Here is a 15333-nt window from a genome sequence, read left to right on the forward strand (position 1 = left end):
GGGTTATTTGGGGTTATTGCAGACTCGGGTTATTTGGGGTTATTGCAGACTCGGGTTATTTGGGGTTATTGCAGACTCGGGTTATTTGCAGACTCGGGTTATTTGGGGTTATTGCAGACTCGGGTTATTTGCAGACTCGGGTTATTTGGGGTTATTGCAGACTCGGGTTATTTGGGGTTATTGCAGACTCGGGTTATTTGCAGACTCGGGTTATTTGGGGTTATTGCAGACTCGGGTTATTTGGGGTTATTGCAGACTCGGGTTATTTGCAGACTCGGGTTATTTGGGGTTATTGCAGACTCGGGTTATTTGCAGACTCGGGTTATTTGGGGTTATTGCAGACTCGGGTTATTTGCAGACTCGGGTTATTTGGGGTTATTGCAGACTCGGATTATTTGCAGACTCGGGTTATTTGGGGTTATTGCAGACTCGGGTTATTTGGGGTTATTGCAGACTCGGGTTATTTGGGGTTATTGCAGACTCGGGTTATTTGCAGACTCGGGTTATTTGGGGTTATTGCAGACTCGGGTTATTTGGGGTTATTGCAGACTCGGGTTATTTGCAGACTCGGGTTATTTGGGGTTATTTGCAGACTCGGGTTATTTGCAGACTCGGGTTATTTGGGGTTATTTGCAGACTCGGGTTATTTGGGGTTATTGCAGACTCGGGTTATTTGGGGTTATTGCAGACTCGGGGTATTTGGGGTTATTTGCAGACTCGGGTTATTTGGGGTTATTGCAGACTCGGGTTATTTGCAGACTCGGGTTATTTGGGGTTATTGCAGACTCGGGTTATTTGGGGTTATTTGCAGACTCGGGTTATTTGGGGTTATTGCAGACTCGGGTTATTTGCAGACTCGGGTTATTTGGGGTTATTGCAGACTCGGGTTATTTGGGGTTATTTGCAGACTCGGGTTATTTGGGGTTATTGCAGACTCGGGTTATTTGCAGACTCGGGTTATTTGGGGTTATTGCAGACTCGGGTTATTTGCAGACTCGGGTTATTTGGGGGTATTTGCAGACTCGGGTTATTTGGGGGTATTTGCAGACTCGGGTTATTTGGGGTTATTGCAGACTCGGGTTATTTGCAGACTCGGGTTATTTGGGGGTATTTGCAGACTCGGGTTATTTGGGATTATTTGCAGACTCGGGGTATTTGGGGGTATTTGCAGACTCGGGTTATTTGGGGGTATTTGCAGACTCGGGGTATTTGGGGTTATTGCAGGGGTATTTGGGGTTATTTGCAGACTCGGGGTATTTGGGGTTATTGCAGGGGTATTTGGGGGTATTTGCAGACTCGGGTTATTTGGGGTTATTGCAGACTCGGGGTATTTGGGGGTATTTGCAGACTCGGGTTATTTACGGTGCGGGCTCCAGGCCGCGCGCTCCGCCGATCTGTGCAGGCGGCGCGCGGAGTGTTTCAGCCAATCCGCTGGCGGGACATGGTTGGCGGCAAATCCGATTCAAACCGCATCGCGCGAGAGTCGGCCGTTAGAGGGAGAGAACAGTGTGAGGGTGGGAGTGAGTGAGTGTGGAGGGAGTGTGAGGGAGGGAGTGTGAGGGAGGGAGAGACAGAAAGGGGTTGATAGAAGGGGAGAAAATGGAGTGATAGGGAGGGAGAGGAGGGAAAGGTGGACAGAGGAGATAGAGAAAGAGGGAGGGATAGCGCGGAGGTATAGAGGGAGGGTTAGGGAGAGGTGAGAAAGTGGGTGGGATAGGGAGGGACATTGAGCTGCAGAAAGGGAGGGAGTGGGTCAGAGAGACGGGTAGATGGGAAAAGAGCCAGAAAGTGGGATATTGTTGGGATGGAGCAGGGATAGAGAAGGGACAAGACACATAGTGTTCGAGAGCAATAGATAGTGGGATCGAGAGGTTAGTGGACCAGGGAAGGATAGCAAGATTGAGAGAGACATAGAACTCAGGCATAAAAGACAGGGGGAATAGAGAGAGATAGGAGGGAAGGAGTGGGAGAGATAGGAGGGAAGGAGTGGGAGAGATCGGAGGGAAGGAGTGGGAGAGATCGGAGGGAAGGAGTGGGAGAGATCGGAGGGAAGGAGTGGGAGAGATCGGAGGGAAGGAGTGGGAGAGATAGGAGGGAAGGAGTGGGAGAGATAGGAGGGAAGGAGTGGGAGAGATAGGAGGGAAGGAGTGGGAGAGATAGGAGGGAAGGAGTGGGAGAGATAGGAGGGAAGGAGTGGGAGAGATAGGAGGGAAGGAGTGGGAGAGATAGGAGGGAAGGAGTGGGAGAGATAGGAGGGAAGGAGTGGGAGAGATAGGAGGGAAGGAGTGGGAGAGATAGGAGGGAAAGAGTGGGAGAGATAGGAGGGAAGGAGTGGGAGAGATAGGAGGGAAGGAGTGGGAGAGATAGGAGGGAAGGAGTGGGAGAGATAGGAGGGAAGGAGTGGGAGAGATCGGAGGGAAGGAGTGGGAGAGATCGGAGGGAAGGAGTGGGAGAGATGGAAATATAAAGGGATAGAGACAGTGCTGGATGGGGAGAGAGTTAGGGAGATAGGGAATGTCTGAGGGATATAGTTCGAAGGATACAGAAACAAAGGTGAGCAGGAAGTAAGAATTGCACAAAGGACAGAGAGCTCGAGGGATAGAGACTGAGGGACAGTGACAGATAGTGGGAGAAATAAACAGGTGGAGAGGGATAGAGAGAGCAAAGGAGAAAAACAGATCGAGGGATTGAGAAAAGAAGGGAAACCAGAAAAGGGACTGGGCAAAAGTGGAGAAAGGAAGCGAGAGAGAGCGAACCTTTCCAATGGGGAGGAGCAAGAACGCAGGAAGAGAAAAGCAGATCTAAGAAAGTGGAGGAAGAAAAACTGGCCGAAGGAGAGGAAATAGTTACCTGAGAAGATTAAACTGTTTCAGGTTATCTTAATAGTTTCAAATGTTTCTTCGAGGTATAATTGTGATTTTAGGGATTTGGTCCCAGATTGTAACCTCACCATCTCTAAATAAAGAGACAGTTACTGAAGCTTCACTTACAAGCCAAATGAAAGTGTTTAAAGCTGCATCTGATCTGAAAATAACAAAGACATCATTCCCAGGAACACAGTTGTTCCCTGATCTTCAGCGTAACCAAAATGGATATCGGGCGCAACCAGGTAAAAGGACAAATACCATATGGGCTAGTGAGTAGGATAAGGCAGGTTAGTGGGTGACTGGAGAAACCGTGCAAGAGGAAGGACTTCAGATTCCTGGGGCAGCAGGGACCTGTTGGAGGTGGAGGGGTTGCAGGAAGGTTAACCAGTTGTGGGGAAGTGTTTAAGCTAATTTGGCAGGAGACGGGCACCAGAATAAAGCACTACAGAGGTCAGAGAGAGACAAACAGCATTAGAATGAAGAGTAGTTCAGAAAGAGCAGCGATCAGGCGTGGGGTCGGGGGGATGCAAGGCAGTTTGGAGTCGTGTACGGAAATGCACGGAGCGTGCTAAGTAAGGTTAGTGAGCCGCAGGCACAAGTCTCCAAAAGGGACTATGATAGTGACACTAACAGAGACCTGCCTCAAATAAGGGGAGGATTGTGAACTTAATATTCCTGGCTACAAGGTATTCAGGAAATATAGGGAAGGTAAAAAGGTGATGGCAGTATTGATCAAGGATACTCACAGCACTGGAGAGGGCTGATATAATTGAGGGTTCAAAGATAGAATCTATTTGGCTAGAATTAAAGAACAACAGAAGTTATTACGCTGCTGGGTGTATATTATAGGCCACCAAATAATGGGAAGGCGATGGAGGAGCAACTTTACAAGCATGTTACAGAAAAATGCAAGACCCTTAGAGTAGTGATAATGAGCGACTTCAGCTATGCTAATATAGACTGGGAAATAAACAGAAGAAAGAGCAAACGGGGAAATTCCTGAAATGTACATGAGAATTTTCTTGATCAGTGTGTTTCCAGCCCAACGAGGAAGGAAGCAGTGCTGGGTCTGGTTCTGGGGGATGTAATGGGGCAAGTGGAAGAGCATTTGGGGAACAGTGATCACAATATCACCAGGTTTTGTTATGGAAGGGGACACGCAAAAATCAAATGTGAAACGAGGCAACAGGAGGAGGACTAATTTCCGTGAATTGAAAGGTGATGTGGCCCAGGTGGATTGGAATCAACGATTGGCAGGTAAAGCAGTAAGTGAGCAATGGGAGGCCTTCTATTGAAGGCAGAGGGACTAAACGAGTACTTTGAATCTCTTCAAAAAAAGAAGAGGATGCTGCCAATGTCACAGTAAAGGAGGAGGTAGTAGAGATTTTAGATAGGATAAAAATAAAGAGAGGGATACTTCAAAGTTTGGTAGCGCTCAAAGTATAAAAGTCATCCAGTCCCAATGGGATCCATCCTTGGTTGCTGCAGGAAGTAAGGGTTGAAATTGCAGAGACTCTGGCCACAGTCTTCCAATCCTCCTTAGTTATGAGAGTGGTAGAGAGGACTGGAGGATTGCAAATGTTACACCCCTCTTCAGCCAGCCTAACGTCAGTGGCGGGGAAACTTTTAGAGACAATAATCTGAGACAAAATGAATAATCACTTGGAAAATTTTGGGTTAATAAATGACAGCCAGCTGCTAAAGGCAAATTGTGTTTGACTAAATTGATTGAGTTCTTTGATGACGTAACGGAGAGCTTGAAGAGGGCAGTGTGGTTGACATTGTGTATATAGACTTTCAAGAGGTGTTTGATAAAGTACCACTTAATAGACTTGTTAGCAAAATTGAAGCCCTTGGGATTAAAGAGACAGTGGCAGCGTGGATACGGAATTGGCTGAGGGACATAAGCAGAGAGTATCGGTGAACGGTTGTTTTTCAGACTGGAGGAAAGTTTACAGTGGTCGGTATTAGGTCCACTGCTCTTTTTGATATATATTAATGGCCTAAACTTGGCTATACTGGGTGTTATATCTTTAATGCTCTGATAATGACTCCACGAGGCAATGTGTTGTACTTGAACTGGAGTGACCTTAGTCATTTATTGATAACTCCAGAGTGAGGATCTCACCTGGTGGCCTGCCTTTGAAACTCGGCCAGGCACACCTGTACAGGTAACCTACAAGTCTCCCACTGCAGTGCCCTCTGGTGGCACACCTTGTAATAGTGCAAGCAGTAACCATGTAGGATACATGACATCACTCTCCCCCAAGCCTTTAGTGCAAATCCCCTCTGCATTGACTGTGCTCTGGGCTTAGCTCTATCTGGTTGACCCGTGGCAGGTCGTTTCTATCTTGGGTGAGTGATTGGTGTTTCGTTGGCAGTCGAGTTGGTGGTGATTTCTGTTTGTGTGTGTCCATGAACGCTCCATTCTCTCCCCCCCCACATATAGATTATGGCTCATTATATTCAAGTCCAGAAAAAAAAGTTTGCATTACATTTGTGGTTCAGTTGTGAGGCAAGTTCATTGGACTGGTGAGATACATTGTTGATACGTACTGGGGATCGGTAACCGGTGTGTAAGGACAAGCTAGTTCCAGAACTGCTGGATGGTGTCCAGGTAGTCTGGTGGCAGCGCAGTGCCCAGTGCTGGCAGTGGGAACCCGGTTGGCTCAAGTTGCTCTCGAGGCTGTTGTCGTTGCTCCGAGCATCGGGCAGGTTTACTGAAGCCTGTGACCTCCCTGTCCTTTCTTTGCGCCCTAGGTCGCTGCTGCCCCCTGAGGAGCTGTCGTCCAGCAGTGCACAGGGAACTGCTGACTCGCTAGCCTGGGTGTTGTTTGGTTTGGGATCATGGCTGGTCCCGGTCCCCTTTGGAAGAACTGTTGCAGGTGACCCTTCGTTCCCGGGTATGGCCTTAGTGGTGATAGGGTCTGGGGGCTGTGCCTTAGCGCAGTTTGCCCTTTTGGGCTTGTGGCAGTTGGGGCCATCGGGTGCCCGAGAGGTGGAGCCGATCGGGGCAGGGTATCGATACCAGTGCCGTTATCCTCCTGAGATCGCTTGCTCTGCAGCTCGTGTGTATTGGCTGCTTGTGGCCACACTCTGTGGTGCATCACTCTGGTCCCAGGGACGCAGGCTACAGCATTGGGTAGCTCGCTGGACCTGTGTGCTCCTGATTGGTGTCTGCCCTCTGCATTGGCTGTATGCAGTTGAAATCCTACATCGCACAACGTTTCATCACTGGATAAACTGTAGCTCCAATCGTGATCGTGCGCCTTTTCTTTGCTTATTGCATGTACACAACGCTGATCATCAATTTCACATCTTATATCTAACTCACAGTTGCTCTTACATTGTTTGAAAATGTGGAACTGTCCCTTTAAGTGTAGTGGGTTGCAGGCCTCTTTTAAGAGAGCCTTACTATCTTTACCCCAATTCACTTTTCCGTTTGGTGCCACGTGTTGCTCCATCAGCGCTGCACCTCGTGGTCTGGCTGCCGACATCTTTTTCTTCAACGCTTCACCTCGTGGTTTGGGCACCATCTTTTTTCCATCCACGATGTCGACTGCGGTGATCCTCTTCTCCCCGGGTCCGATTTTTTTTTTTTTCTTTTCCTCCGGAGTCCTGCCACTGGAGCCGGGAAGGTGCGTTCAGATCGTCTCAGCTGGATCGTCTCAGCTGGATCATCTCCACGCAGTCGTGCTGAGCGATCTGTGCCTCGGGTGCTGTGCTGGTCTGCTCTCTGGTGTTGGATCCACTCTCAGGTGAGGGCTTGCTTTGCCTCTGAGCGTGGAGGATGTCGATCGCTAGAGGGGTGAAGTCTTCCCAGCTCCAATGGATCTTCTCCATCCACCTTCTTCCGAGTAGCATTGGTCCATCACCTGCAACAATCCACAGAGCTAACTTGTGCACCCCGCTGTCATGGAGTACCTTTACATGTGCACTACCAACGACTAGGATAAGTTTATCGGTGTATGTTCGCAGCTTTGCCTGAACCAGGACCAACTTGGGTCGTTCAGTTTGATTGTCCCATCGCCTCTCAAAGGCTTCTTGATTCATTACTGACTGGCTCACCCCCTGTCCATTTCCATGAAGACTGGAATGCCATCTATCTCGACTTCCATCCTCAACGGGGAACATTCTGTGGTGCACGTAAACATGCTATGTAACTTCATCGTGGGGCTGAGCTGCCTCTCTGACTATCGTTTTATAATCTGTGCTGGATTCATGGCCATCTGCAGACTCTTCATCAACACTGAGTCATATTTCTCTTACACATTCGCTGGAGGTGGCCCTTTGTGCTGCAGCCTTTACACACACAGTCCTTAAAACGGCACTGGTGAGCCCTGTGATGCCCTCCGCCACGCCAGCATGGTGCTACTCGACTAGCCCCCCTCAGTGGACTCTGAGTTAAGGGACTCGGGGCCTGTTTGTTCCCTCTTCCCTGAGGAGATTCGTGTTCTACAGTCCAGCCTCTAAAAGGCGCCACTCTGTGCACAGTACTTGCTGGGTTTGAGTCCTGAGGATGAGTCATCTGCCTAGAGCCGCAGGTCGAGGTCATGAATGACTGACTCACGGAGATGGCCTTCTGCAGTGTGACTGTGGTATCCGCAGACAGTAGCTTATGAAGAAGGCCCTCATGTCTGATTACAATGACAAAAATGTCCCGCAGTGCTTCGGTGAGGTGGTTGCCGAAATCACATGGTACCGCCAGCCTCCTGAGGTCTGCAGCATATTTCACGATCTCCTGGCCTTCGGGCCGTCAGTGGGTGTAGAACCGGTGTCTGGCTGTGAGGATGCTCTCCTTGGGCTTGAGTTGCTCATGGATCAGGGTTACGAGCTCCTTGTACGTCTTGGTCGTTGTCTTCGCTGGTGCCAGCAAGTCCCTGACGAGGCCATAGACTTTGGGCCCACAACTGGTTAGCAGGATAGCTCTGTGCTTATCAGCCAGTGTGGTTGGGTTGTCTCCTGCCAGGTCATTTGCTGTGAAGAAATGTTCCAGCCTCGCCACAAAGGCGTCCCAATCATCCCCATTGGCGAACTGCTGCAACGTACCAAGGGTAGCCACTTTCGCATGAAGGTCCGTAATCTCGTCGCCAATTGTTATATGTTTAGATGCCCTGATAATGACTCCACGAGGCAATGTGTTGCACTTGAACTATAGTGACCTTAGTCCTTTATTGATCACTCCAGAGTGAGGATCACATCTGGTGGCCTGCCTTTTATACTAGGCCAGGCACACCTGTACAGGTAACCTGCAAGTCTCCCACTGCTGTGCCCTCTGGTGGCACACCTTGCAATAGTGCAAGCAGTAACCATGTAGGATACATGACACTGGGCATAATTTTAAAGTTTGTAGATGACACGAAACTTGGAGATGTAGTAAACAGTGAGGAGGATAGTAACAGACTTCAGGAGGACATAGACAGACTGCTGAAATGGGCAGACACATGGCAGATGAAATGTTAAATAATTCTTTCTCGTAGGAAGAATGAGGAGAGGCAATATACATTAACGCAGTGACAGCTGCCAACAACTGGAAGCTGCGCAGAAGCGTACTGTGCATTAATCTGGAAGCTCCAACGACCGGAAGCATGATCTTTCTGCTTTTTATAAGGAGCCCCTCCCTTCCCGGCTTTTTATAAGGCGCCCCTCCCTTCCCGGTTTTTTAGAACGAGCACGCTCCCGTAACGTACCGGAAGCGTGCATGTGCAGAATGTTTCTATGCAGCTCCTGATCTGTTGGTGTACAAACACAAGTCTTTGAAGGTGACGGGACAAGTTGAGAAGGATGTTAAAAAGGCATGTTGTGGCTTTATAAATAGAGGCATAGAGTACAAAAAGAAAGGAATTTATGCTAAACCTTTTTAAAACATTGGTTAGGCCCTAGCTGGAGTATTGTGTCCAATTCTGGGCACCACACAGGGTGCACAGGAGGTTTACTGGAATGGTGCCAGTGATGATCAACTTCAAGTATATGAAGAGACTAGAGAAACTGGGATGTTCTCGTTCGAGCAAAGAAGTTTAAGGTATGATTTGATTGAGATGTTCAAAATCATGAAGGCTTAGAATCATAGAAATTTATGGCACAGAAGGAGGCCATTTGGCCCATCGTGCCTGTGCTGGTCGAAAAAGAGCTACCCAGCCTAATCCCACTTTCCAGCTCTGGGTCGGTAGCCCTGCAGGTTACGGCACTTCAAGTGCATAGCCAAATACTTTTTAAATGTGGTGAGGGCTTCTGCCTCTACCACCCTTTCAGGCAGTGAGTTCCAGACCCCCACCATCCTCTGGGTGAAAAAGGTTCTCCTCAACTCCCCTCTAATCCTTCTACCAATTACTTTAAATCTATGCCCCCCCGGTTACTGACACCTCTGCTAAGAGAAATAAGTCCTTCCTATCTACTCTATCTAAGCACCTTATAATTTTATACATTTCAATTAACTCTCCAGGATGGTGCCAGGGTCATGGGTGTCACTGAACGGCTGCAGGACATTCTGAGGGGAGAGGGTGAACAGCCAGAGGTCATGGTCCATATCGGTACCAATGTCATAGATGGAAAGAGGGATGAGATCCTGCAGCCAGATTTTAGGGAGCTACGAAAGAGATTAAAAAGCAGGACCTCAAAGGTAGTAATCTCTGGATTACTCCCGATGCCACGAGCTTGTGAGTACAGAAATAGGAGGATAGAGCAGATGAATGCGTGTCTGGAGAGATGGTGCAGGAGGGAGGGCTTTAGTTTCCTGAGGCATTGAGACTGTTTCTGTGGGACCTGTACAAACCGCACAGGTTGCACCTCAACAGAGCCAGGACCAATATTCTCGGGGGGGTTGCCAGTGCTGTTGGGGAGGGTTTAAACTAGCTTGGCAGGAGGATGGGAACCTGTGAGTAGATTCAGAAGGGAGAGTAGCAAAGCTAGAAGTGGAAGGCAGAAAATTAGTAAGAGAGTTTGGAAGGCAGAGGAAACAAAGGCTAGAAAATAGACAATAAGTGAGTTTGGCAGTGCTAAATGGTATATAATGCAAGGAGTCTGGGGAATAAGGCAGATGAGTTGAGGGCACAGATAGACACTTGGGAGTATGAAATAGCTATTACTGTGACATGACTGAAAGAAGGGCAGGAATGGCAGCTCAACATTCCTGGTTACAGGGTTTTCAGATGGGATAGGGAGGGGTATAAAAAAGGTTGTAGTATTGGTTAAAGAAACAATTACAGCAGTGAGGAGGGATGATATGTTAGAAGGATCATCAAATGAGGCCATATGCATTGAATTGAAGAACACAAAAGAGGTGATCACACTGTTGGGAGTGTACTATAGACAGTCAGAGGGAGATCGAAGAACAAACATGTGGACAAATTTCTGAGAAGTGCAAAAACTATAGGGCAGTAATAGTAGGAGATTTCAATTACCCTACTATTAACTGGGATAGAATTAGTATGAAAGGTATACAGGGAGCAGAATTCTTAAAATGCATTCAGGAGAACTTTTTTAGCCAGTACGTAGTAAGCCCAACAAAAGAGGGGGCGATTCTGGACTGAATTTTAGGGAATGAAGCTGGATAGGTGGAAGGGGTATCAGTGGGAGAGCATTTTGGAGATAGTGATTGTGGTGTATGTAGCACACAAATCACTGATTCCACACGGTCTGGTGTTGATATAACTGCTGTGACCTTAGTCCTTTATTGTGTAACTCCAGAGTGCCTCTCAGGTGTGGTGGGCAGCCTTTTATACTCTGGCTTGCAGGTACTTTCAGGTCTCCCACCACAGCGCCCTCTGTGGCGCACCATTGTACTTATACATTTAATGTACCTGGACAATACATAACATCTCACTCCCACCCCACCCACCCCCAGTTCCAAAAGCACATTGCCGGTGACCTCTGCCTTGTTCATCCTGGTTGATTTGTGAGTGTGAGTCCATGACCATCTACTTCCCTCTTCTCCCCCATGTGGAGGACCCGGTGCAAGCATGTGGTACTTGCAGTCCTTACATGGGTGATAAGGTACAAGAGCATAACCTCCAACAGAAAGCAGGTATACATAGATGGTACATTTGTATGGTACATATATTATGTGGTACAGATGTTATGTCAAAAGGTTGCAGGTACACTGAACAGTTATTTAATCCCAGCTCCTCTCTGTGAGGTACGGTGGCGGTACCAGCCCCTTTTTGCCCAAGGTAATGGGCTGCGCTGAGACAGGGTATCGCAACTGGTGCGTTGCCTCTGTTCTCATGAAGTAATCGCCTTAGCAGCCGCTGAACCATTGCATGAATCCCCTAAATCGAAATTCGCATTAGCCCATTGGTAATGTTAGTCACGGATCCATATCCCTTTTACTTGAACCTTGTGGTATTAACTCTTTTTGTAATTCATATCCATAATTTTAAACACAGTAACCATTCAGCATTAAAATATTAATTCTTATCATAAATCCGTCATCCTACATTCACATAGCTCATTTAGACTCGCTCTTGCCTTACAAAAGTCTTTTTGTGGGGACCGCCAACGGTGTAAGGCCCTTTTAAGACTCCCGGGTGCATTTCCCTTTTAAGACGCCATCTTGTGGTTTCCATGCGGCTTCCCTTGGGCGCCGCCATTTTAGGTGCTCTGCTGGCCTTTGTCTGCAGAGCTCCGTTGCCACGAGGCTCACCACCATCTTGAACTCGCTGGCGAAGAAAGAACAGAAGGACAAGGAAGAAAGGAAGGGAAAAAAATGGCCCAGAGCAACCCATCTTGGCAGAAGTGGCTCCCTGGACTCGATCAGTCACAGTCCCTGTGAGTCCCTCCATACTTGCTGCCGTATCCGTTGCTTTGGCTCGCGTTCTCCCGAGTCACGCCAGCCACCGCCGCAGCCTCCGCTCCCACCGTTGTCTCCGCACTTGCCGGCCCTCCTGCAGCCACCGTAGCCGCCCCTCCTGCGGCCGCCATGGCCGCCACCATCGCAGCCGCTACCGCCGCCCGACTTTTCCTCTGCGTGGGCCCCCCAGATCCGTCGGCCATCGATGGACCTCCCGCTCATCGCCCGCAGCGCCCTGCCGGCCCGCACCCCAGCAATCGGCCCGCACCTGCAAACTTGCTCTTCCAGGGTCTGCTCGTCTGTGGAGGCTGGGGCTGCAGGATTGCTTGAGGTCAGGAGTTCTGGGCTGCTGTTGCCTGTGTGTGGATTTAGGCTGCAGCTCCAGCTCGGTCGGCACTGCTCTTTGGGAACCCGGGGGACAGCGGTCTGTGGAGGAATGAAGTCTTCCCAGCTCCCACGGACCTTTCCCATCCATCTTCTGCTGAGAAGCGTCGGCCCATCGCCTGCAATGACCCACAAAGGTAAACCGTGCGTCTCGGCCCCGTGAGATACCTGCACATCCACTCTGCCAAGAACAGGTATCAGTTCCCTGGTGTAGGTACGCAGTTTTGCCGTGACCGGGACCAGCTCGGGTCGTGCAGCTGGGTTGATCCACAGTTTATCGAAAGTTCTCCGACTCATCAACGACGGACCCGATCCCGTATTCACTGCCATACTCACTGGGACTCCGTCAATTTTTACTTCCATTATCACTGGGGGCGAATCGTCGGGACACGTATACAGTCCCAACACCTCATCTTCTTTTGCCTGCTCCTCGCTGAACAGTGGATCATCCCCCATCTCCTCAGCCACATGGTGAGTCCGATTTCTTTTACACATACGCTGAAGGTGGCCTTTCAGGTGGCAGGTATCGCACGTATACTCCGCAAACCTGCACCAGTGAGCCCCATGGCTTCCTCCACAGCGCCAGCATGGTGCTGCTTGATTGGCCCCCCTCAGCGGACTCTGAGTTCCAAGACCCCGAGGTCCGTGCTCTCTGCCCCGGGCAGAGCCACGTTCTGCAGTTTTGTCCGTGGTGGGCGCTATCCTGTGGACAGTGCCTGCCGGGTTCGAGACTGTGTGGATCATTTGCTTGGTGCTGCAAGTCGAGGTCATATATGCCCGGCTGATGGTGATAGCTTTTGTCAGGGTGACTGTGGGTTCCGTGGCTAGCAGCTTGTGAAGGAGGCCCTCATGGCCAATCCCCATAACCAAACCGTCCCGGCAACACCTCGTCAAGGTGTGTGCCAAAATCACACGGCGCCGCGAGTCTCCTGAGGTCCGCAGCATATTTGGTGACATCCTGGCCCTCAGGTCTGCAGTGATGGTAGAATTTGTATCTGGCCGTGAGGATGCTCTCCTTCGGTTTCAACTGGTCACGAATGAGTTCAATCAGCTCCTCATATGACTTGTCCCTGGTGCTCGCGGGTGCCAGCAAATCCCTGACGAGACAGTAAACCTCATCGCCACAACTGGAAAGCAATATCGCCTTACGCTTCTCTCTCAGTGCGTCCGTGTGCCCCGCCAGGTTGTTTGCTGTGAAGTAGTACTCGAGCCTTTCCGTAAAGGCCTCCCAATCATTGCCTACGGTAAAATCCTTTAGCGAGCCCAGAGTAGCCATGGTTGCGTGGAGTTCGTCCGTGTCCTCGTTGCCAATGTGATGTATGTAGCACGCAAATCACTGACTCCACACGGTCTGGGGTTGATATAACTGCTGTGACTTTTAGTCCTTTTATTGTGTAACTCCAGAGTGCCTCTCAGGTGTGGTGGGCAGCCTTTTATACTCTGTCTTGCAGGTACTTTCAGGTCTCCCACCACAGCGCTCTCTGTAGCGCACCATTGTACTTATACATAAGTGATCATAATTCAGTTAGATTTAGGATAGTTATGGAAAAGATGAAAGATAGACCAGGAATAAAAGGAAAATAGAGTGTGAGAAGAAGCTTGCTGGGAACATAAAAACTGACTGCAAAAGCTTCTATAGATATGTGAAGAGAAAAAGATTAGTGAAAACAAACGTAGGTCCCTTGCAGTCAGATTCAGGTGAATTTATAATGGGGAACAAAGAAATGGCGAACCAGTTAAACAAATACTTTGGTTCTGTCTTCACGAAGGAAGACACAAATAACCTTCCGGAAATGCTAGGGGACCGAGAGTCTAGTGAGAAGGAGGAACTAAAGGAAATCGTTATTAGGCGGGAAATTGTGTGAGGGAAATTGATGGGATTGAAGACCGATAAATCCCCGGGGCCTGATAGTCTGCATCCCAGAGTACTTAAGGAAGTAGCCCTAGAAATAGTGGATGCATTGGTGATCATTTTCCAACAGTTTATCGACTCTGGATCGGTTCCTGTGGACTGGAGGGTAGCTAATGTAACACCACTTTTTAAGAAAGGAGGAAGAGAGAAAACAGGTAATTATAGACCGATTAGCCTGACATCAGTAGTAGAATATCTCCAAGTTTGCAGATGACACTAAGCTGGGTGGCAGTGTGAGCTGTGAGGACTGCAGGGTGACTTGGACAGGTTAGGTGAGTGGGCAAATGCATGGCAGATGCAGTATAATGTGGATAAATGTGAGGTTATCCACTTTGGTGGCAAAAACACGAAGGCAGAATATTATCTGAATGGCGGCAGATTAGGAAAAGGGGAGGTGCAACGAGACCTGGGTGTCATGGTACATCAGCCATTGAAAGTTGGCATGCAGGTACAGCAGGCGGTGAAGAAGGCAAATGGTATGTTGGCCTTCATAGCTAGGGGATCTGAGTAAAGGAGCAGGGAGGTCTTACTGCAGTTGTACAGGGCCTTGGTGAGGCCTCACCTGGAATATTGTGTTCAGTTTTGGTCTCCTAATCTGAGGAAGGACGTTCTTGCTATTGAGAGAGTGCAGCGAAGGTTTACCAGACTGATTCCCGGGATGGCAGGACTGACATGTGAAGAGAGACTAGGCCTGTATTCACTGGAGTTTAGAAAGATGAGAGGGGATCTCATAGAAACATATAAAATTCTGACGGGACTGGACAGGTTAGATGCAGGAAGAATGTTCCCGATGTTGGGGAAGTCCAGAACCAGGGGACACAGTCTAAGGATAAGGGTTAAGCCATTTAGGACTGAGATGAGGAGAAACTTCGTCATTCAGAGAGTTGTTAACCTGTGGAATTCCCTGCCGCAGAGAGTTGTTGATGCCAGTTCATTGGATATATTCAAGAGGGAGTTAGATATGGCCCTTGCGGCTAAAGGGATCAAGGGGTATGGAGAGAAAGCAGGAAAGGGGTACCGAGGTGAATGATCAGTCATGATCTTATTGAATGGTGGTGCAGGCTCGAAGGGCCGAATGGCCTACTCCTGCACCTATTTTTTACGTTTCTATGTTTCTATGTTTCTATGAATGTGCGCAGACGCAGGTATCGTCAGCATACTGCAGCTCAACGACAGAGGTTGGGGTGGTCTTGGACCTGGCCTGGAGTCAGCATAGGTTAAACAGCTTCCCACTGGTTCTGTAGTTTAGTTCCACTCCGGCGGGGAGCTTGTTGACTGTGAGGTGGAGCACTGTGGCGAGGAAGATTGAGAAGAGGGTTGGAGCGATGACGCAACCCTGTTTGACCCCGGTCCGGACGTGAATTGGGTCTGTAACGGATCCG

The 15333-nt window shown here is 49.1% G+C and overlaps 1 protein-coding gene across 9 annotated transcripts in view; it reads left to right on the top strand.

Annotated features, from left to right (window-relative positions):
* Window positions 1-2467: 2467 nt before the first annotated feature.
* The window catches only part of mogs (mannosyl-oligosaccharide glucosidase), a 363745-nt gene continuing 350879 nt past the window's right edge, over window positions 2468-15333 (top strand). For 5 of the 9 annotated variants that reach the window (XM_070866460.1, XM_070866452.1, XM_070866446.1 and 2 more), the window contains exon 1: window positions 2468-3109. The gene's annotated coding sequence lies outside the window, so the exon portion shown is untranslated. Of the gene's footprint in view, window positions 3110-4106; window positions 4125-12263; window positions 12511-15333 lie in introns of those variants that run through there. The other 4 variants (XM_070866415.1, XM_070866432.1, XM_070866426.1 and 1 more) reach the window with 4 other exon arrangements.

Source organism: Pristiophorus japonicus, chromosome 2, assembly GCF_044704955.1.
Source record: "Pristiophorus japonicus isolate sPriJap1 chromosome 2, sPriJap1.hap1, whole genome shotgun sequence".
Lineage (NCBI taxonomy): Eukaryota > Metazoa > Chordata > Chondrichthyes > Pristiophoridae > Pristiophorus > Pristiophorus japonicus.